At 44.7% G+C, this 21378-nt stretch overlaps 1 long non-coding RNA gene across 2 annotated transcripts in view; it reads left to right on the forward strand.

Moving 5' to 3' along the window:
* LOC141418224 (uncharacterized) overlaps positions 1-6285 on the forward strand; it is a 52943-nt gene extending 46658 nt beyond the window's left edge. For both annotated transcript variants that reach the window (XR_012442910.1, XR_012442909.1), the window contains exons 2-4: positions 284-360; positions 2107-2188; positions 5082-6285. This is a non-coding gene — a long non-coding RNA (uncharacterized lncRNA). The remainder of the gene's footprint in view (positions 1-283; positions 361-2106; positions 2189-5081) is intronic.
* The last annotated feature ends 15093 nt before the right edge of the window (positions 6286-21378 follow it).

The following is a 21378-nucleotide window of genomic DNA, read 5'->3' on the forward strand; positions in this document are numbered from 1 at the left end:
TATTGTAAGCATATATGGAAATGTCACGATGAAACTCCCTGTGCAACTAATATTTGCCAATTAAAATGTTAAAAAAATAAAGAGAAGTGTCAATCTAAAATATATTTATGACAGAGTGAAACAAATTAATATCACCTATTTATATGGCTAAATTCTAAAACCTTTTATTTGCTGCAACTCTTAAACAAGCTTCATTGACATTTGGATTTTAAAGTGTATCTCTTGTTCCCCCCACCACCTTTGGTGCCCAGCCAATACTAACTCTTGAATGTCTGCATTTCAGCTAGGACTGGCTTCAGATGACAACCTGAATAACCGGTTTTCTTAGAAGATACTGCAGAAGAGGAGGAAAAAAACCAGGTAGATTGAGAGGCAAAATGCCAAAATGCCTCTCTATTGTAGTCTTACAGATTCTCATTCTCTCTCTCTCTCTCTCTCTCTCTCACACACACACACACACACACAGAAAAATGTCAACTTAAGCCTGCATAAGGTAAACTCAAAAAAACATCAGTTTTTCAATGCTGTTTCAGGATTCATTTTGTGGGAGGTTTATCTTGGTGGCTGTAGCAAGGGCAATGATAGGGAGTATTTTGGATCAGTAAGGTGTGTTGCTTAATGGAGTTTTCTCCCCAGAGAGTCAGCAATGGGACAGATGTCACCTTTTACATGTCTTAAAAATTCCTAACACCTAGCGGGGTGGGGCAGCCTTGAGGGGCAGGGTGGCTCTGTCCTTGTGTGCAACTTCTAAAAGAGCTGTCAGAGTTCCTTCCAACCCAGGGGCAGGTTCCCTATGACCACTGCATCTCATGGGGTCAGACACCCTCCCCCTCCCACCTCCGTTAAGATACCTAGAATTATCCAGAGGGGCTGGGAGGGAAATTTTGTCTCTTTTCTTCAGAGTCTGGGGACCCTCATGTCAATAAATCTCTAATAGCACTATTGCTACAGTCATCAGATTTTAGCCTGTATCAATTCAATCATCATAGATGCCATAGGTTCAATCAATCCCTGATGAGAAGATTCCTAAATTCTTGGTGTTCTGTGTGGAAGAATCTAGGTAGAACACGTAAAAGTAGTAAGGGAAGGAACAGAGTTTATTAAAGGTGTTTTAAACCACCAGCAACCTGTATGAGAAGAGGGGTTTGGGTGGTCCCTGGGCTAGGGTGATGTAGCTCAGGTAACCTAACTTTATGTGGATGAAAGTTTCCATAGTTTTTTCTTTTCTTTTTTTTGCCTAGCTAGCAGAGGATTTACAACTGAAAAGGAGGAGGCTCAGAGGGGGTGAGTGAGAGAGGGTGTCTAATCAAAATGTCTTTTGGCCTTGAACTCAGGACCTTCACCTTGAGCCACTCCACAGCTCTATTTTTGTGAAGAGTTTTTTTTGAGATAGGATCTTGCGAACTATTTGCCTAGGCTGGCTTCGAACTGTGATCTCCTGATTTCTGCCTCCTGAGTAGCTAGAATTATAGCGAGAGCCACTGGGCACTTGGCTAATCTGAAATGTCTTAAACTAAGTTATATTAATTTAAGAAATCCAATCTTTCCCTATTTTCTATCCTGCTTAATAGCCACAGGCTAAGAATCAGACTGACAAATAAAATGACACAGAAACAATTATACTAAATTAGCAATGATCACAAACAGACTAACAGGAAGCTAAAAGAACACCTAACACAATTACATTGAAAGAGACAGTGTAGTAGGGAGGAAGACCAGAAGAGAAACAGACAGGCTGCATTTTGAAAATGAGGCAGAGGGAAGGGATGGCAAAGCAGAGAGATAAAATTTAAAGAATTGAAACTTGAAGAAGTTTCATAGCACTGGGGCAATGAAATATCCAATGAAGTCACATGCAACCATATGTGGATTGAGCTTTGCCTTTTGCTTCTGTAACCTGCTTGCAAGGGAATATAAGGTGAGACCTCTTTGTTCTCGGGGCTCAGCCTTGGACACAAGTCTGCTGAGTCTGTGCCAGCATAATAAAAGTTGGTTCCTGCTAAACTGCCTCAGTGTCCCATATCTCAGCTTGAGATTCCTGCAACGTTTCTTGGGGGCTCATCTGGGATTGTGGAGACAGTGATTTGTCACCTCCCTTGTTGCCAGGATGCATCCCCTGGACTGCTGGGAGAAGATCGCACCAGGCGCCAATGGATAGCTTGCTCTGGAGGAGGGACCCATCCTCCTGGTGAGTTGGGGTGAAGGCCTCTGATGCATAATGGAACCCGGCAAGGTGTAGGAACCAGTGAGGGGAGGGGCACACCACTTGTCAGACTAGTAATAACCTGGGTTCTAATTTGGGCCTGCCTAAGAAGACAGAAAGGGAGACTAATCACCTCCCAGGGATCCCCTAATAACCCTATTTGGGGTGAAACTGGGTCTCTCAGGTTAAAGGAGTGGGGTGAAAGTGTGTGAGACAGCTCTAAGAGTTAGGGGGTTTGAGCTTTTCCCAGGAAATAGCCACAACTGGGTAATAAGAATTCAGTTCCACAGAGGGAGACTCACAAGAGAACAGATGCATCAGCCACCTTTCCTCTGGCTATAATTTAAAAGTTTTTTCTTTTTTGAGAGTGCACTCTAATATGTGTGTGTGTGTGTGTGTGTGTGTGTGTGTGTATGTGTGTGAATTTGTTTAAAGCACTGGGCAAAACTTAATTTGCTCCTGGAATTCTAGCTCATCTTCTGCATGCTTAAGTTGACATTTTTTTCTGGTATACTTAATTTATAAAACTTTTATGTGTGTGTGTATATGTGTGTTGTGCAAGCATCTTCAAAATGGTTCTTAAACAGCTGTTACAAGGTTAATGTGATATTCAAGGTAAAAACCCAGGGTTTTTGTTTTAAAGATCTCTGTTATAAACTGGTTAAGCTTTTTTACATATGAATATGTAAACATCTTGAGGATGGTTCTTATTATAGAGTCAATGTAAAAAATTATTACTCTGTTTTACCGCAACTTTTAAGGAAACAGGTTCTCAAACATATTTTAATCAGGTCTCACTAGGATGCAGGCATTCATGGGTTAACACTCTGGCTCAGACCAGAGGAGAAAAAAAGGTGGAGGTTCTTAATAACATTTACAAAAACTGTCTAAAAATGGTTTTTTTTGTTTTGTCAAGATAACTATTAGAAATTTTTGGTGCTACAGGATAATCCACAAATTTGTCAAGACACCAAGAGCTTATTAAAACACAGAGAGGCAAGAGGCAGTCTGCAGCAGGAATCTTAAAATTTGGGTAGTTAAAAATGACCTTAGCCTGTTTCATTCTGTCATAAATAAGATCTGGGGTTTAATTCTCTTTTATAATATATGGGTCTATTAACAAATGGGCTTTCTATAAATTGTTTTTATGCAAAAAATAATTTTAAGGTTGCTTTCTGTTTTTTCATATAAATATCAGACTCTAAGTTAAAAGGTTTTATGAGTTATTTTCAACAAGTAACAAATATATATATATATAAAATATCTTATATATAGTATCTTATTTAATCTTATATATATCTTATATGTATTAAAAGATATATTAAGGATATGGGTTTTAAAAATAAAAGGTTAAAAAATACTTTTAAATAAAAAAAAGATAAAGACAAGTTCCCCCAGGGGATACAAAATAAGTTGTTATAAAGGTACAGAGTAAGTTGTCATAAAAAGATGGAGCTTATAAATACTTATGTAAGTGATTAAATTGACTAAAATCCAGTTACATTAAAGGTTTTTGTAAGGTCAAAATTAAATGTACTAATATTAAACTAAAACTTAATTCTCTAAGCTCATAACAACAAGACTATCTTAAAAATATATTGTTCTTAAAAACATTTACAAAAACTGTCTAAAAATGTTTTTTTTTGTTTTGTCAAGATAACTATTAGAAATTTTTGGTGCTATGGGATAATCCACAAATTTGTTAAGACACCAAGAGCTTATTAAAACAGAGAGGCAAGAGGCAGCTGAGCACAGGGAGTACTGTTGCACTGATATGAGGGTTGAGACAAATTTACTTATAAAGTAAGTGAAAAAAAAAAAGCCAAAGTACACCCTCCAGGTTGGATAAATAAATAAAAACTCAAAAAGGAGCACTACATAGGAGGTCAGGACCTCCAGTTTTTATTGGAGTCAACAGAGTGGAAATGTTAGTCCTACTACTTCCACATGGCAGGCGGAGGGAATTTTTGGCCTGGGATGGCCAGATTGGGCCTGTTATTTTAGGGGGGCTCCATTGACTACAGGTTGATGGGATCCTGCTTTATGTCATGAGCCATCTGTTAATGACAACAATATGGGATATGATCCCTTATCAACATCTGAGCCATGATTCTTGGCCATTAGGTTTCCTAACTCTACACTTAGTCCCCATAAATATTTACCTGTGTTGTCTTGTGATCTTTGTCAGGGTTTTAACTACTAAGGTAACTGAGTCATGTTCATTTAAGAGTTGGTTTATGTTGGGGCTAACAGTGAGGACAGCCACGTTAGGACCAGACCTGCTCCCCCCTTGCAGATGGCTTACTAGAAACTCCCCACCCAACCCCAAAGACTGACAAAGGGACAATTGTTAACTTTTATCTCCCTGGATAGATGCCAAGGACAGTTGAGCAGACAGTGACCTAACTACAACTTATCTTTCCTGGTTGCCCAGCAACAGTATCCCTTAGTGACCTTCCTGGCATTTTTCCACTAGTCCCCTATCTATCTGGCCCAAGCCTGTGTATGGCAATGGGCTCTCTTGCTGGGGTCTCCCCCCACAGGGCTCCTGCATAAACAATACACCCTGTACTGGTGTTTGAGCCATCTCTCTGCCTCTTCCATGGCTCTTATTTTCTAACAGTAAAATTTTCTATATGACCTCATGGTTAAACAACTGTTGTCTTGGGTGATTCTAATACAGTTGGTACCCTATATGGGTCAGTGACTGGGCTATTTTGGTTTACTAAAACTGTTTCTCCCCATCCCCCAACTGATGAAAAAAATCTAAGGTTTTACTTCAAGAACAACAACAAAACTAACATGTGTATATAACCTCTATAGAGCTATGATGCTATTGCTGGTTCCTTACACTAAATATATTTATGTTTTCCATAAGTGGACTCCACTTCCCAGGATACAACAGGGGACCACGGACAATGGGACGACAGCCCTGCTGTAGTCACTCTAAAAGCTGACTAGTCTACACATGGAGGAAGCTCAAACATGGGATGCACCCCTGCTCTCCTCTACACACTTGGACTCTTACCTTTTGGGTTGACCCTTACTAAATGTTATAAGAGAGCCATTGTTGGGACCTCTGCACAGCCATACTTTGTATCATGTACCCACCAACAGGTCAGATGTTAAATCAGCTCATATGCTCCCTGGTTAACAAGGTTGCTAGTAAGTGATACTAAAAGTCCCAGAGTAAAGAAAACAATACAGACTACATTTGTCACAAAAAGCAGGGTGATGGGTCTTATCCTAGGAGCCTGCTTAATATTGCCTTGCCTGGTACCCCTGGTATTTCGGTCTATCAGGACCATTTTGGAGGTCATTATAAAAAGGAAACGGCCACGCATGTAATGATGCTATGAAAATTCAAACCCCTAGATCAAGATGATGCTCTTTGCCTTAGGTGGGTCTAAGCATCAAAGGGGGGAATGATGTAGCAGGGAGGAGGGCCAGAAGACAGGCTGCGTTCTGATAATGAGGCAGGGGGAAGGGATGGCAAAGCAGAGAGATAAAACTTAAAGAACTGAGACATGAAGAAAGTCACATAGCACTGGGGGAATGAAATATCCAATGAAGTCATATGCAACCATATGTGGGTTGAGCTTTGCTTTTTGCTTGTATAATTTTCTTGCAAGGGTATATAAGTTGAGACCCCTTTGTTTTTGGGGCTCACCCTTTGGACACGAGTCTGCTGAGTCTGTGCTGGCATAATAAAAGTTGCTTCCTGCTAAACTGCCTCAGTGTCCCGTATCTCAGCTTGAGATTCCCTCAACAACAGTACTCAGATATTTAGGCCAACCTGTTTTGTAACAACAAATTATCTTTTTTAGTCAGAAGAGGGGAAGTTATCAGAAATGTAAGCCTAAACAGAAAGTTTAAATCTCCACTGCATGAGGACTGAGCTTATGGAGTTTGACAGAAAACCACTCAGTCTAGAAACAAAATTATCAATAGATCCAAGAAGACACAGGTCAGACACCAGCTCTTGAAAGCAAACAAGGAAGGATTTTTGTGACTCCTGACTACAAATGGTCCCTTGTAGAGTGATGAGTTATACAGCCCAAAGGACAGTCAGCAGTTAGAGAAGGGAGGTTGACCATTGTGAGAAGTCTACTGTTTGTTTATTTATTTGGGATTCAAAACTAGAAGAAGGAAAAAGTGACTAGAGCAGTCAGTTGCCTCTAAAAAGGGAACTGATATGGTCTTACTCCTGAGATTGGGGTGTCTCAATTTCATTTCTACACCCATATGCTCTCAGAGCCAAGGAATGGTGGCTATGTGTGTACAGTGGTCAATGCCTTTTGCCTGGCCAAAGCTTCAAAGTGGCAGCAATGTGTCCAGGGCAGAGAAGTGTTCTTTTTGTGGCTCATAGCAAGACAGGATAGATAGATGAAGTGATAAGGAAATTTAAAATAGTAAAAAATATTAAAAGGGGCAGACTCAGGAGTTAAAACGGAACTAGAAAGTAAACTGAAAAAATTAGAGCAGGAAGCTCTCTTCTCATCACCCTGCGTTCTCTTTTTATATGTTAAGAAGCAGCAAGCTACTTGAATTGGTAGAAAGACAGAAAATTGAAGGACATGTCTGGCAAATAGAAATCCTAAAACTCACATCTCTTGTCCCAGTGTTTTGGGTAAGCCTAGATAATACATCCATGGTTTTTTTTGTTTTTTTTTTTGGCAGCACTGGGGTTTGAACTCAGGGCCTCATGCTGACTAGGCAGGCAGTCCTACCGCTTGAGCCACTCCAACAGCCCCTTCTTGTGTTGGTTTTTTTCAAGAGTTTCTTGCAAATTATTTGCCCAGGGCTAACTTTGAACTATGATCCTCCTGATCTCTGCTTCCTGAGTAGCTAGGATTATAGGCATGAGCCACCAGGGCCTGACTCCATTCTTTTTAAAAAATAAACAAGACCCATCTTGGTCATGTTTTGGATACTAAACCCAGCCTAAAGCTATTGTCTCAATGCTTGGCAATAACAAAATGCTTAAGTGTTAGGTGATTGGGTGTCTAGATAGGAATTCAACACGAAGTCCCCCAAATAAATACCCTAGACCACCATTCTGAATCTTCTTCATTCCTACTTCTGGCTTGTGAAGTGCAGGAGCTCTTTCTAACCTCTCTTTCTTATTTATCCCTATTTTATCCTGTTTTACTAAAATAAATCCTCACTACACTCCTACCATGCAAGACTCTCGAAATGCTTTTTCATCATGAATCTCAAGTTCCTGTGATCAGTGTGGAAACTGGGAGGCTGACAGACTCCCTCTTTCTTCCTCTCCTCTGGTAACTAGGAAGGGCTTTAGAAGGGAGGGAGGTCCCTTTTGGGCTAGCAGTGCATGAGAACTAAACTCTGGCTGAAACATCTATGATCAGTGTATTAAATGCTCTGTAGTTGAGGGTGGAGGCTCTGCAAAGAAGGGTCAGCATAGGAGTGAAAACGTGGAAAGGATTTTAAGGGCTCTCCCTTTCTGGGCTCTAGCTGAATGCCTGGGTGGAACTGACTCAGCAGTGTGGTAGAGTGCAGTCACCACAGGTTTTGTTTCACCTTTACTGCACTTTTCTCTGTGAGTCTGCCCCAACCACTAGATTCTCAGGTTACTGAGTCTTATGATGGCGGTGGGTATCCCATAGACCCTTCCAGGCATGAAGGAATGGTCTCATGAGCACCCTCCCTGGTGCTGTTGGAGTGTGGCTGTGGGTGACCACATCTGGGCATGGCTCATACTTCTGCAGGGGCCACAATCTGAGCAGGGTGGTGCTGACTGGCAGGAGCTCAGGGTCAGAGGATGGCTCTATAGGTTGGGAAGGTAACAAGATAGAGAGTTTATGCTTTTAGAGACAGGCAAGAGAAAGTTGAGAATGGAACTGTAAATTAAGTCTGATGGAGGAAGTCTCAGGGTTGGGCATACAGCCTGTTTTACTGTGTACCTATTTTGTGACATGGACATTTTCTTGTGGTGGGCTGGAGGATCTAATATCACTCTATCCATTTATTCTTTCATAGGAGTCTTCAAGTGGCAAGAGCCTTAATTGCATTTAACTACTCTACTTGTTCCAGGTCCAGAAAGAATAGGGGTAGCAAAAGAACAACTCACCAATTGCTTGTAACCTCCTGGCTGGCTCACCAATGTTGTTGCTGGCCAGACTGAGAACCTCTCCCAGTGTTTCCAGATCACCATCAGAGAAATTGTCAGAGATGAGACAAAGGCAAGAGCTGAGAGGAAGTTTTATTACAGAACAAAAGTACACACTCAAGGGGTGAGAATGGCTTCTTAAGAGAGTCTCTCTCTCCTGCCCTAGGTGTTTGGATAGCTTGTTTTAAGGGCAAACTTTAATAGAGAGAAGATTATCCATGAACTAAGGCAGGAAATTCCAGGATTGGGTTGAGATTTTCCTGTAATAGGGCTTACTCCCCCTTTCGACCTTACATGTTTTTATTTTTGGATGTGTCATGATGTCAGATGTATCATGGGAGCAGCCAGTTTTGCAAAGGTAATGATAGGGAGATGCCATTAAAGGAGGCAAAGGACAGTTAGCGGTCATTTTGGGAGGCCATCTTGGTCCCAGCTATTCTTGGGTTTTTATATGTTTTGCCCTTTGAGCTGTCACATGTGATGTCTTGCTGTGACAATTCTGCTGTTGCATCTGCCTCTTAGTTTTCTATGAAATCTTATTTTTTCCCCCGTCTTTCAGGGTTGGGGATTGAACCCAGGACCTTGCACATGCCAAGCAAGTGCTCTACCATGGAGCTACATCCCAGCCCCTGCATCTTAGTTTTCTTATGCCCATCTAGCCTATCTCTATCTGAAAAAAGCTGGCAGTTTGTTTGTTGTCTGAGTGACTCATGTTCTAGGCTCCAGAGTGTCAAACAGTTAAGGCAAGGGCCCCGCAATCAGACTGCAGGGTTTATCCAGGCTGTGGACCCCACATAGAGACCATGTGGTCAAGTTATGTGACCTCCCAATTTCTCTCTCTCTCTCTCTCTTTTGGGATTAAACTCAGGACCTCCCACTGGCGATGCAAGTACTCTACCGCTTGAGACATTCCCTCAGCTCTTTTGCTTTTAATTTGATTTTCAGATAGGGTCTGGAGCTAACTGCCTGGGCTGGCTTTGAATTGAGATCCTCCTACCTCTGCCTCCTGAGTAGCTGGGACTATAGGCATGAACCACCACTCCCAGCTTATTTTTGAGGTAGGATCTTGCTAACTTTCCCCTGGCTAGCCTTGAACCTCAATTCTCCTGCCTTCCATTCCTACTCGAGTAGCTAGGATTACAGACATACATCAACATATCTGACAAGTTATGTGACTATTTCATGACTCAGTTTCCCCAGTAGTAAAATGGGGATACTTTTAGACATATATAGTGAAAATATTTACAAGTTGAGTAGACATACTATCTGGGTTTTACTTGAACATAGCTTGTTTTTTTTGTGGGACTGGGATTTGAATTCAGGGCTTGTTACCTACAAAGCAGAGCCACATCTCCAGTCCATTTTGCTCTGGTTATTTTGGAGATGGCCTCAAACCATGATCTTCCCAATCTTAGCCTCCCAAGTAGCTAGAATTATTGGCGTGAGCCACTGGCACCCAGCTTTTTGAAAATAATTCTGAATAATTTTTAGAATTACAGGTGTATGCCACCACACCTGTAAAAATATTTTTTTTCAAAGAAAGAAAAGTGAAATAAACGTTGGGAGGGGTGGAGATGTCTTGAAAGGTTGTCATGAGAAGGGGTTAACTAAACTAATTTAAGTGGAATACAAGTAAAGCACCTAGAACAATTCCAGGCACACAGCAAATGTTATGAGTTAGTTGTGTTTTTAAAAGAAAAACTCCTTTATGCTTAGTTATAATTTTTATTTTGTACCTCCCATATAGTCCAGAAGCTGCTCAGAGAAGTTACCACCAGGTGGCACTGTCTCCCAGCTGGACGGGTGCTCTTGGTTGGCGTGATTAGCTTTCTTTTTTTGTTTTTTCAATTTTGCTGGGTGGGGTACATTGTAGCATTTACAAGGGTTCTTTCAATGTGTCAAATATATCATACTTGAATTTACCCCCTCCACTGCTCTCCCTCATCTTCCCTCCCCTTCTGTTCCCATTGAAACAGTTTCAACAGGTATCATTTTTGCATTTACATACATGTATACACATTATTGCACCATATTCACCCTCTGACCCCTTTCTCCACCACCTCCCTCCTCCCACCCGGTGCTAGTCCTCCTCCCCAGGCAGAACCTGTTCAGCCCTCCTGTTCTCTGATTTTGTAGAAGAAAACACATAAAAGATAAAAAGAGAAACATGTTTTTGCTAGTTTGAGATAAAGATAGCTGCACAGGGAGTTTCCTTGTGTTGTTTCCATGCATATGTGTATTACAATCCCAGTTGGTTCATCTCTTCTATTCCTCTTCACTCCTCCTTAGTCCCCTTCCCACAGTGGCCTTGGCTAGTTTAAGATTACTATATTCATTCCCACACAGTGAACACATCAGCCACATTTAAGGTTTTAGTTTCTTTCCCTTGCCCTATCCCTCCCGTGCACAGCCTCCCCTTACTGTGATCCCATAGCCTCAGGTTGGCCTCCATGGCTCCGGGTATTGGCAGCAGTGGTCGTCTTAATACATGAAGCAGATAAACTGACTCTGGGACAACTCATCACGCTCCAGGTCCCCCACCAAGTAACTTCTTTGCTCAATGGCACTGCCAGTCAATGGATAACTGGGGAACGAGTCGCCAGATATCAGGCTTTTTTGGGCCGGAACCCCTGGTGCGAGTCAAAGCAGTGAGGACTCTCAATCCCACCACATATTTGCCAGAAGAGGAGGGAGAACCTCTCCACTCCTGCAAGGAGATTCTAGAGGAAGTCTTTTCTTCCCGGCCTGACCTCACAGACACTGCCATTCCCAACACCAACCTGGAGCTCTTCACTGATGGAAGCTGGAGCCTACAAGAAAGAGGATACTGGACTAGGTATGCAGTGACTACTGTAACACAAGTGGAACATAGTCAGCTGCCAGACCACTGGTCAGCCCAACGGGCAGAGTTATACACTCTCACCAGGGCCCTCACACTAGCAGATGGAAAAAGAGCCAACATTTACACTGACTTGAATTACGCCTTTGCAACTTTGCATATCCATGGGGCCAGTTACAAAGAGAGAGGCCTATTGACATCTGGAGGTAAAGAAATAAAAAACAGTCAACAAGTCTTACAATTGTTAGAGGCAGTCTGGAAGCCCCAAGCCATTGCCATCATCCACTGTTTGGCCCATACCAACCGACCAGACAAGATCAGCCAAGGAAACAGATTGGTGGACAGGATAGCAAAAGAAGCGTTTCTCTCAAAAGAAGTACAAAAGGAAGACGCTACTCCAACCAAAGTATGCCTTGCCCTTCCTGTCCTCCTGGACTGACCAGAGTACAGCCCACAAGAGAGAGAACAGGCCCATGAAATAGGGGCTAAAGAGAACTCAGAAGGCTGATGCACAACCCCAGAGGGAAGAATCCTAATACCAGAAAAGACAGCCCCGGGCCTGGTAAGGCTGGCACACAACATCACCCATTTGGGCAAAACCTCCCTGCAAAGACTATTATACAAATACCTGGTCATTCCCTGATGGGCGACTTTAACTCAGTCAGCCAGCAAGGCTTGCCTGTGCTGCGCCCAACATAACCCAGGACAGGGACCGAAGCCCCCGCTCCTCTCTCAGAAGAAGGGGGTCTACCCATTCCAACACTTAGAGATGGACTTCACTGAGATCCAACCGAGTAAAATTTATCAGTACCTCCTGGTGGTGGTCTGCACTTTCACAGGCTGGGTAGAGGTGTATCCCACCCACACGGAAAAGGCCACAGAAGTGTCAAGAGTGCTAGCCAAGGAAATTATTCCTCGGTTCAGGGTACCTAGCAGCATCGGGTCAGACAACGGGCCTGCCTTCGTCAGCCAGGTGGTCAAAGGCATAGCTCATGCAGTTGGGCTGACCTGGGATTTGCACACCCGGTATCACCCCCAATCATCAGGCCAAGTGGAAAGGATGAGCAGGACTATCAAGGCAGCACTAGCAAAACAATGTCAGGAGACAGAGCTACCCTAGCCAGATATATTACCCTTGGTACTGTTCAAAATTAGGTGTACACCTAAAAAATACGGTCACTCTCCCTTTGAGGTCTTGTATGGATGGCCACCACCACTAATACCTGGACAGGCTGGAGACCTTCAGGAGTATGGACAGATCGGCCTCCACAACTTCCTAAAAGCCTTGGTGCATGCTTCCAGGGAGATTGCCTGGCCCCTGTGACCCTCGGGCCTTTGCACCCAAGAAGCCTGGGGGACTGGGTTTGGGTCAAAACCCCAATTAAAGGGAGTCTAGACCCCCAACGGGAGGGACCGTACCAAGTTATTCTAACCACTCCTTCAGCCCTTAAGGTTGCAGGACTTAAACCGTGGATTCACCACACGTATGCTAAGCCAGTGGAGGATCCAAGCCCGGAGTGGAAATCCCCAGCCAACCGAGACCAGCTGTTGAAACTGACCTTGACCCGAGGGAGTGCCAATGAGGCCCCAGACAGACCTACTGATTCTACTAACAGCTGTAATAATAATAAATGACTCACAAACAAACCCTCCAGACCCAGCTGGGGTCTCTCATAAACTGATATGGGAGGTCAAACTCTTGGAAGGACAAAAGGGAACTATATTAATTAACCGCACCATCTGTGCTTTGTCAGGCCCTTGTCTTGTCTCCTTTAGGTACTGCCCAGGCCTGGAGGCCAGCAGATGGGCACAACTGGGGCCCTCTACCATGACTTGCTCTGGCCCATCCAGAGATCGCCTATCCAATGTGTATGGCCAAGTACTATGGAACTGGAACGACTGTGGGGGGCCTTCATGGTCCTTTCCACCACACTGGTCATGTGTCAATTTTGCCTCTCTGGGGGCTTGGCAAGGCCCCCCTCACCAAAGGCCAGGGTGTCAGTATTCTGAGGCTATCTTCAAACCTCTTCAACATGAATGTGTGGTCTAAGGCACAGGGAGGAAAGGGAGACCTCTTCCAATTAACAACAGATGAACCACAAAGATGGGGAACTAGGGTCTTTGGGCTGGGAGGATTCCTCGAAAATCATTGGGGAGATCCGGCAGTCTCAAAGATCCTTAGGCTTGAGATTAAAGCAGCAAATGTCTCTCTCCCAGTTAGTAAAGTTAACTCCCTCGACCCCTGCGCAAATCCTCCCTCCTTTCTCGGATGGGACTCATTGGCCCCCGTTAGGCCCCAATACCACTCTTATTAAAATAATAGCTTTGGCAAGCAGCAGCCACCAGCTAGTACAACGAACAGACCCTGAACTAGGCAGAGACTGTTGGATTTACCTGATGGCCGGCCAAGTGTCATATGCCGGGGTGGCCTAACTAATATGTCCGAGATACATGAGCTGGGCCTGGACAACTCAACCCAGGACGACAATACCTGTCTCACAGGCCCAGCTATCCAAATAATTGGAGAAACTGAATGCTTTGGTAACAAAAAAGAATTGTACCAATCTGGTAAAAGGAGCCAAAGCACCAAATGTTATTTACTTTGCTTGTCAGGGCAGGATTCACACCTGTGTGTGTGTGGGAGGGCTTGTGTCCTGGTTTTCTTAGTCCTGGACCTGGATATACTTCCTGGGACTGAAGTTACTCAATACCCAAACAACCTCCCGGTACTTGTGGGAGTCACCCTGGCAGAAGCAACAGCCATGGGAGTGACTGCTATTGGCCTCCAACAAGTCCAATACAGCCAGCTGTCTGAACAAATCCATGAGGATTTAGGATTAGTACAACAGAGCATCGTCACCCTACAGAATCAGTTTGACTCACTGGTGGCTGTAGTCTTACAGAACCACAGAGGCTTAGGCCTCATTACTTTGGGAAAAGGAGGAATTTGTGTGTTTTTAGGGGAAGAATGTTGCTTCTATACAAACCAGTCAGGGATAGTGAGAGAAAATGCACGCCAATTACTAGAGAGGAGCAAGGCAAGGGAAAGAAACAAGGAAACATTTTGGAATATAGGATGGAAGAGCTGGGCCCCATGGGTAGCACCCCTGGTGGGCCCACTTACTGTGCTCCTTATGCTATGACTCTTAGGGCCTTGTGTGACAAACCTCCTCACCAGGTTCATTGGCAACCAGATGGATGCCATTAGATTACAATTAGTGAGACAATATCAAAGACTGCCCTAGATGACTCTCCTGAAATGGTCATAAGGGATTATGAAGAGTAAGAGGAGGGAATGGTAAAAAAACCCAGGGGAAAGATCTGAAAGCAAGTACAGGCTCCCTCCCCCTGGCCAGTCCGGGTTTCACAGATGTGTTAGTGTGGTATGCTGTAAACTTGAGGTAGTGTGATAAATTGTAACCTTGTGCTAGTAGGCTATATTGTAACCTCCCAGTGAGAGGCTAACTGCCGTGTTTGCTATTGTTCTTCCCGCTTGCTTGCTTCTGCATTCTGAGGCATAAAAACCCCACAGCCTTGAGCTGTGGGGCTGGTGCCATTTTTGGAGATATCCAGGTGCTGGCCTGCTAGTGTAATAAATCTTCCTTTCCTCCAGCCACCTGGTTTGAGTCTTGTTCTTGCTGGCACAACATTCTTCCTGCAACATTTGTGGAGACCCCAGAGAGATCAGACTACCCAGCCCCACTGGGTAACGAGTCCCCGCTCCTGGCCTCTGCAGCCTGCGGGGGTCCCTGGAACCAGGAAGTGTGCACCTCCAATGTGATTCTGGGGTCTCCTTCCAGATGCCTGAAGGAGGCTGTGGAGCCATGGACCGGGCCCTCAGACTGTTGGAGTGAAACGGAGATCCATGCCAGATGTCCCGACCAGGTAGGAAGCCCCAGGGTAGTCAGGGTAAGGAGCTGGCGTGAACTGATCCGCTGCAGGGGACCAGCCGAATCCTGAAGAGTATCCAGGGTGACCAATGTGATTCCAGTAACTGGAACTAGAGCAGGCCAGCATTTCAGGGGAAAATAAATAGGAACTGATTGTTTTAAACTCTGAGTGAATGGTGTGTGAGTGAGCAGCTTGACTCACTTGCGTTTCAAGTTCGAATTTGGCTCCACAGCTGGGCACCTCTAAGGTCCCCTAAAGGCTACAGAGTCTGAGTGGGCTTGATCTGCAATTTCATGGTGATTGGCATACGGTCTATGGTGGGATCAGACTAGCGTCCAATCATAAATCACCCTGTCAGGCTGAACCCATTAAGGCCAAGCCACACCCAATCCTGTTGCCTGGGGTTACAGCCAGATGAGCACCTGTGTGGCCTCTCTCTGAGAGGTAGCCCCTTCCCTTTGTCTGTCCTGTGACACTGATAATCACCAGGCACATATAAAATGGGTTCATCTGGGTCAAAGCACTCGACGGTGCTCCAGACCATGCTTGCTAACATTAGGGACAGCTTCTTGGGTGACCATGGAGTCTGGATGAAGCCAGCAAAGCTCTGAACCTTTTGTGAGGTAGAATGGCCCACCTTCAATGTAGAATGGCCCACAGAGGGCACACTGGACCTAGCCACTATCACCTGTGTGAGAGACACAGTCATTGGGGATTCAGGTCATCCAGACCAGTTTCCTTACATTGACTCCTGGTACATCCTGGCTGCCTGCCCACCTGATTGGCTACATTTTCATGCACTCCAGAGACACACAGCCATTCTGGTTAAAAGAAAGGTAAAAGAAAAGAAATTTGAGGTCCACCACACCTTGGAACCTGAGCTGCCAGACCTGCCACCATATGTTCCTCTGGTGGGCATCACTGCACCAGACTCCCTGAGACCTGAGTCTGACTCAGAGGACCCCAACAGAAAGGAGGAGGCATCAGAGCCAAACCCCCACCCATCCAATGGCTCCCTCCATATACCCCCCCTTTGCCTTTGATGGCCCTGGAGAAAGATACGAACCATTGGGGAAGGTCACCGAACTCTGGGAGGCTAACAAGCAAGGAGGCAGAAACCCTGGCTGTGGTGTTATGCCCCCGTGCTAGGCTCCAGGGCCACCATTACCCCAAGTTGATGGGTCATACATGGCTGGACCCATGTGATACGTGTACCAGCTCTTCACTACCACCGACCTCCTGAACTGGCGGCTGCACACCCCAGCACACTCAGAGGAACCACAGGCTGTAATTGAGCTCTTGACCAACATCATGCACAGCCACCAACCCAACTGGGATGATTGCCATCAGCTCATGTCTACCCTCTTCACTTCTGCATACCAAGAAGCCAGAGCAGGGCTAGTTACCCAAGATCCACCGCAGACTGCAAATCCAGAGCAATGAACAGATGAGAGGATCTCAGACACCAGACCAGTTGGGATCCAAACACTCCCGCAAGGCTCCAATCCATCCAGCGTATGAGACAAGCCATCCTGGAGGAAGCCCTCCAGGGGGCACGAGGAGCATCTAACCTCACCAGGGTCAGTGAAGTCACACAGAAGCCTGATGAGCTGCCTAGCCAATTCTATGACCAGTTATGCAATGCTTATTGTCGGTATACTCCATTCGACCCTGAAGCCTCCGAGAACTGGTCTATGATCAACACCACCTTCGTCCAACAGTCTGCCTCTGATGTTCACGGAAAACTACAAAAGATGGAGTGCTTCTCAGGTGCCAATATTGACCAACTCATTAGTACAGTGGCCAAGGTAGTAGTGAACCAAGAGGACATAGCCAAAAGAGAAAGAGAAAAATATCTGGAGAAAAAGGCAAAGATCCTGGCTATGGCCCTCAATGAGGGAGACGGGAAGACCAGAGGCTGGAAGGGAGGCCCCAACAGGAGAGAATGGAAAAACCCTCTGGGAAAAAAACCAGTGCACCTACTGTAAGGAGGAGGGACATTGGAAAAATGAGTGCCCTAATAAGAAAAAGAAAAAGGAAAAAGAAAGAGTGACAGTGGCTGCTGCCAAATCCAAGGAAGCCTGCAACCTAGAGGCAAACACAGCCTGGGGAGATGAGTCTGACTGAGGGAGACCGGGCCCCCTTTTGATCGGCCCTCAGGAGCCCATCAAGATTGACATTGAGGGCTGCCGAATAGACTTCATTCTGGACACTGGGGTGGCTATGTCTACCATGACCACACCAACTGGTCGGCTCACTAAGGACTCAGTCACCATTATAGGGGCCACCAGAAACACCAAGAAATACTAGTTCTGCGAACCCTGAGAATGCATGGTTGGTGGACACTGGGTCAGGCACTAGTGTCTGTATGTGCCAGAAGCTCCAGGCCCCCTTCTGGAAAGAGACTTACTGTCTAAACTAGGCACCACAGTATCTATGGATCTGGGACTGCCTCATGTGATTGCCTTGCCGGTGCTAACCTTGGAGGTCAGTCTTGAAGAAGAGTGGCGCATACATAACCTATGGACAATAAACCCATCGGCCTCAACCATTCCTAGATCACCTCATGAAGTGGTTCCCAGGCATTTGGGACTAGGATGGGTGAATTGGACTGGCAACAGGATATCCCCCAATATTGGCCACCATCAAACCAAGAGCTAACCCGGTACGTCAAAGGCAATATCCAATACCTCTAGAGGCTTGGAAGGGAATCACACCACACATTCAATGCCTGTGGGACCAGAGAATCCTTAGGGAAGTACAATCTGCCAGGAATACCTCTTTACTCCTTGTCAAAAAGCCAGGGTCCAATGATTATTGACCAGTTCAAGACCTGCACCGGGTGAATGAGGCAACAGAGACTATTCATCCTGTCGTCCCCAACCCATACACTCTGCCGAGTTTCATTCCTCCCACTGCTAGGGAGCTCACATGTCTGGATCTTAAGGATGCCTTCTTCTGCCTGCAACTGGTGGAAGCTAGTGAGCCCCTGTTCGCATCTGAATGGGAGAACTCTGACACTGGAGAAAAGGACAATTAACCTGGAGTAGGCTTCTACAGGGCTTCAAAAATTCCCCCACTATCTTTGGGGAGGCCTTAGCCAGAGACCTTGAAAACTGCTGACTGAAAGACTGCACTATCCTCCAGTATGTAGATGACATACTCTTAGCGGGCCCCACCTTGGAGGCCTGCAAAAAAGGAACAGAAGAACTACTCCAATTCCTATAGGAAGCAGGACACCAGGTCTCAGAAAAGAAAGCACAGATCTGTCTAGAGGAGGTCATATACTTGTTATCTCACCTGAGCCATGTGAAAAGAAGTTTGGGAACTGGGAGAAAAGAAGTGATCCCTGGTACTCGCACCCAGAATCCTGGAGACAGCTCCGGGAGTTTCTGGGTACTATGGGTAAGCAGGGATCTTGCTGCCTATGGATCCCTGATTCTTGGTCACTGCTGGGCCACTCTATGCAGCACTAAAGGGGAACCCCGTAGGACCATTGCACTGGGGCCCTGACCAAGAGGATGCACTCCAAAAACTTAAGCGATACCTGGGTGAGGCATGGGCCCTGGCTCTCCTGGACATCACTCTCCCTTTCCACCTCTACGTCCATGAGAAGAGAGGTGTAGGATTAGGTGTCCTGACTCAGCCCATGGAATCAAGCAAGCGGGAAGAACACAAGCAGATGTGGCAGTTAGCCTCTCACTGTGAGGTTACAACATATACTACCACAAGGTTACAACTTATCACACTAGCACAAGGTTACAGCACACCACACTAACACATCTATGAAACTGGGGCCTGACCGGGGAAGCAAGCTTGCCTTCAGATCTTTCCCCAGGTTTCTTTATCACCATAATATTGCTGCATTTGTTTTAGGTCTATAATCAGCAAATGAGGGAGAACATGAGGCTTTTGGCCTTCTGAGCCTGGCTAACTTCACTTAAGATAATGTTCTTCAGTTCTCAGATGATCAGCTTTCAACTTGAACTTGAACTTATTCTGCCACTGTGGCGCTGAGATGGTTTACTATCTATCAAGCTGAGACTTTCACTATGTCTAAACCTCATTTCATTCATTTCTAAATCAGGGACAATCATAGTATCAACTTCCCAGCTGTCAGGATGACTCAGAGACCCATGTAAAGCACCCACTGTAGGTCCTGGCACACACCCTTAAGGTCACCTGTCTCTGGGCTGGACCTGCCTCTGGGTCTCAGTATTCCCTTTCTTTCCTATGGTGAGTCTCTCACCTGTTCAAGTGACTGTGAATTTCAGGACAGGCGACAAACAGGGAAATCCTTTGAAGAATGAAAACCCTTGCTCAGAGGGGCAGTTTCCTCCTCTAGTCTCACCCGTTCATTCCTAGCCTGGCCACTAGGGGGTGTAGTATCCCTAGAAGAGGAACTTCTAGAAAACCAGTTTTCAAAAATCACTAAGATTTGAGGCCAGCTCAATCAGAACTGAGTTAGAATTCCAGCTGCAGCACCTACAGCCTATATGACCCTCGATAAATGGCTTCCATGGGCTTCTCCTCAGTGTCCTCCTTTATAAAATGAGTGATCTGAAGGATGGTGGAGAGGCTCAAGTGTAGAGCCCTTAAGTAAGCACAAGGCCCTGAGTTCAAGCCCCAGTACTGCCAAAACCAAAACAAAACAATTAATCAAAAGGAGTGCTCTACCTTATTATTATCATTATCATTATTATCATGATTTGTCATTCTGGGGACAGAATTCAGGGTCTGTCCCATGGTAGGCAAGTGCTATACCACTGAGCTATACCTTCAGCCCCTAAACATGAGTATTTGTTTTCCAAAAAGAATTAGAATATATTCATTGTACAGGGGGAATTCATTGTGACAATTCCTGATAGGCTTACATTGTATATTGAGTAGATTGCCCCCACCATCTCTCCCCCTCAGCCCCCTCCTGTCCCACTTGAATTGCAAGAGGTTTCATTGTTCTATTTTGTGTATGAAGGCCATCAACCTTATTCCCTCACCTTCATCTCTTTTGTTCATTCTCCCCCTCCCACAAGTACTTATTTTACAGTCCTGTTTTTTCATTATTAATTCCTAAGTCAATGTTCAAAAGGGTTTCTGGATGTGTGCCCACTGTGGGTATACTTTATTTTGGAGAGTTCAACACCTTCCATTATTCTCCCTTTCCCCTTCCCTCCCTCTCCCCATTATTCAACAACTCTCAATACATTTCATTATATCCCTTACCTGCCCAGATGTAATGTAGTTTGATATCGTTGATGCTCTAGCATCCTAAACATGAGTATTTTATGTTATTTTTTTTCAGGTTTTTAAAATAACCTTTATTTTTTTAAGTTAACATGTGCATTACAGGAAACAAACACATGAAGCAAAGAACAAAATTGTCCATAGCCTCAAGCAGTACAGTTGGAATGTCCTAAGTCCTTTGTGTACACACAATGATCCATTGTAGGTAACTGAGATCCTGTGATCTGTGCCATGCTTTTCCACACATTGAGAATACTCACCAACTAGAAATCCCAAAGCTACAAGGATATTTTGTTAACCAGAATACACTACACCAACTCAATCTGTTAGGAAAAAATTGTAATTCTGCCTTCCTTGGGGACAAAACTTTCACTGAAAACAGAAATGGCAACAGACCTCTTTCTAGACAGAATTATTGGCAGTTACAACACTGCATTCCCTTAATGCTCCATTTACAATGAGACATAAAGCAACAGAGTACATTAGGCATAGTTCCTAAGAGAGTTCATTGTCATATCTACACTATTAAGATATTAGCAAGCAGGCATGTTTCCACTGAATTAATGTATCTCTATAGTACAGCCAGAAGATTCATGCACATCAGTGGCGCTTATCAAATTGTAAATCTGAGCACTTGCACACAACTCTCCCTGTAGGCTTCCTTCGGCCCCTCCGCTGCCAGCCTAATGAATAAGTACTACTCACATTGCCCAGAGGTGGTGACAATTTCCTGTCCAAGAAGCATCTTTTCTGTTGATTTAACCTATGTACAAGTTGGTTTATTCACTAGCTCCACTTTTTACCATACGCTGTCACCTCAGGCCATCTATAAAGCTTAGATGTTGTGTAACAATGAACTTTGTGCACAATAAACACAAATACTTTACCAAAAATGCACATATGGGCTTTTGGTTATAATTAAGATCCATCTTCTAGATGTGGAGATACTGGCAAAGAGTCCTCTTTCACCTGTCCAGTGACTGATTTCAGGAAGACACTGGCTCTAAGAGGTGGATTAATAAGTCACTCTTCCTAAAAACAAAAGGACATTTATGTAGGGATTATTCC

Source organism: Castor canadensis, chromosome 16 (assembly GCF_047511655.1).
Source record: "Castor canadensis chromosome 16, mCasCan1.hap1v2, whole genome shotgun sequence".
Taxonomy (NCBI): domain Eukaryota; kingdom Metazoa; phylum Chordata; class Mammalia; order Rodentia; family Castoridae; genus Castor; species Castor canadensis.